The sequence below is a fragment of the Gekko japonicus genome, unplaced genomic scaffold (genome assembly GCF_001447785.1).
Source record: "Gekko japonicus isolate JY-2015 unplaced genomic scaffold, Gekko_japonicus_V1.1 scaffold1680, whole genome shotgun sequence".
Taxonomy (NCBI): domain Eukaryota; kingdom Metazoa; phylum Chordata; class Lepidosauria; order Squamata; family Gekkonidae; genus Gekko; species Gekko japonicus.
In genome coordinates, this window is record NW_015166472.1 from 339,501 (window position 1) to 342,370 (window position 2,870).

Below are 2,870 nucleotides of genomic sequence, written 5' to 3' on the forward strand. Positions count from 1 at the left end.
CTTTCTACCTCTGGAGGTTGTGGGCTCAGGACAGGATCTCTCCTTGGACTGGCCTCTGGCTCTGCTTCAGGCCAAGCCCAAGAGAGCAGGGAAACTTCCATTCATTCCCCAGTCCGGCAGACTGTGGAGTGGCTGAATGTCTTCTGCCTCCCAGGATTCCCCCACATCTGTGGCTTGTTGCCTGGACAGCCTTGTCAGCACAGCAGGAGCATTTCCTAACCTCCTGTAGGATGAAGACTGCCTCCTCTCTGGATGGGCTGGAGTCTATATTGATGCTGCCCTGGTCCTTGGGAAGAATCTCTTTTTTCCCATACTTTTTGGCCTTGGGGCAGCTGGGAACTGTAGGCCAGCAGATGAGGAAGCCCCATTCAACCCAGTGAGTGATACCCCTACAGGCCCCTCTCTGGAACTACAGCTCAATTAAACTTTATGGAGGAACATTTTAAACAAACAAACAGATGGCAGCCATCTTAAAAACACAGCTAACTGCCATTTTGTTACACCTACCAACAGCCACTGAGGGAAAAGTTAAGTCCCACACAGGAGGCAAGCAGGAAAAGCGTCATCAAGAGAGAAAGCCGTTTGCCAGTAATTCTGACAGGGCAGAGTGGCTGAAGGGGGAGTGGGTAGGGAAGAGGAGCAGACCCAGCACCCGGCCAATGGCACATGAGTACTCTTGAGTGGCGGCTGATGGGCCAATGGCTGAGGGAGTGCATGGAATCTTGCCACCCCAAAACAGGATTATGTATAAGGAGAGATAACAGTGGCAGCTGATGGTATGATATTTTATGGATCCTGAACTAACAACAGAGAATAGGATAAGAAGTGAAATCTGTTTGTCCCCATTAGGGTTACTAGGTCCACCCTCTTCACCAGCAGAGATGGGTAGGCAGGGTTGCCAGATCCAGGTTGGAAAACTCCTGGAGATTTGAGGAATGGAGCCTAAAGAGGACAGGGACCTCAGTGAGGTATAATGTCATATAGTCAGGGGTCATTTCGTAGAAGAAGAGCTAGGGGGACTCATTAGCATAACTCATTAGCATATGCCACACCCCCTGACATCACCGGAAGTGTGTCCTCCCCACAGCCGGCGGCGACCTCCAGCGGGCACCAGCAGGGAGCTCCAGGCCCCGCCCTCCCGCACCTCACCCGGGGGGATGGCGTCCCCCCGCATCCCCCCCCAAATGACCCCTGCATATAGTCCACTTTCCAAAGCATCCATTTCTCCAGGGGAACTGATCTATGTAATCTAGAGATGAGCTATAATTCTGGGGGATCTTGAGGTCCCACTTGGAGGCTGGCATCCCCAGTCCCCATCCATTACCCTTGCATTATTGGCCTGAACAGTAGATAGCAAACAGGGTTTGGACAAATTCAGGTCGGTAACTGTGTTGGTCTGAAGCAGTGGAACAAAGTTGGAGTCCAATAGCATCTTTAAGACCAACAGAAAGCTCCCACCTTGAATAACACTTTGTTGGTCTTAAAGGTGCCACTGGACTCTAGGGCTTGGACAAATTCAGGCTATTTCATTTTGGTTTCACTTTCAGCATCTTAGAAAAAGGTTTCAATTTTTATCTGAATGTTTTCAAGTGGCTTTTCCAGTTTCATCTATTGTCTAAAGTCCTAAAATATTATGTTAAACGCCACCTCAATGTTTATACCGCAAAGGGACATGTTACACTAATTTTTCAGGTTTTGGAAAACTATGCAATGGCTGCAAGCATTTCTCGAGGGAACTCTTTGAGCCTGAGTCACTTCCTCATTGGACATGTAAATCTCAATTTGAAAATCTAAACCCCCCCCCCAAACTTAGTGCAGATCTATTAGAAAGGGAGGAGGCAAGGCTAAGCCATCATTGGCAGTGCTCCATGTGTAATATAGTGGCAGCTAGAGACTGACCAGTGCTTGGACAAAATAGCAAAAATGTTGGCTGGCCAAGGAATTGGTTCAGACGTTGCTGCAACAGATTCATATATACCAATAGCCGTGTGAGCAGTATGAAATGTGATGCAAGGAGTCATGGAAACTCACAGCAGCCATCTTCGTAATTAGAATGACTGTGTCTTGTAATTCTTCTAATCAGAGTAGTAGCTGCTGTGATTTTCTACAACCTGCGCTTACCCTGTTCAGTCAAGTGTCCCTTGTGTGGGTTATCAGGAATGCTGAGAATTTTGACCCGAACATAACTGCCAGGCAAACTTACCTTGATCAAACTCATCACTTACATGTGAGGCAAACTCATGATTGTATTTGAAGTTTTTTTCAAGCACCTTGCTGAGCAGCTTTGCACCTGCACAGTAGCCAGGAGCTTCAGGGTGAGCATCTGGCTGTCAGGTTGTGCCTTGTTTAAAAACAACAACAACATCAAAGCAACTTGTGACTGCTTTTACAGTTGTTCAGTCTGTGAATTAAATCTACTTTTTGAGCACAGACTTTACCATGCAATTCTATACAGAGTTACTCCAATTTAAACCCACTGAGTAACTCTGCATTGTATCAAACTGTATGCCACAATTCATCCCCTCTCTTTGTGCAAGTGTATTTAGAGACATCCTCAAAATGATGTTACATTATTATGGACTTTTTACACCTGTCTTCTCAGCGACATGAACATATGACCTGCAGGGCTGTCCAGGGTCTCAGGCAGAGGTCTTTCATATCACATGCTACCAAATGTCAGGGATTGATTGCCCCCCCCCCCAGTTGGAATAACGAGACAGACAACAGTTTTGGAAGTAAACAAGGGCCACTTTATTAACTATTTAACATAACATTGCGGCAAGGGACCAACTAAGCAAGTACGGAACAGGCAAGGCAGGCGTCACTCCCTGACCAGCCTCCTGGCCCTTTTCATGGGTGGGTCACCCAGC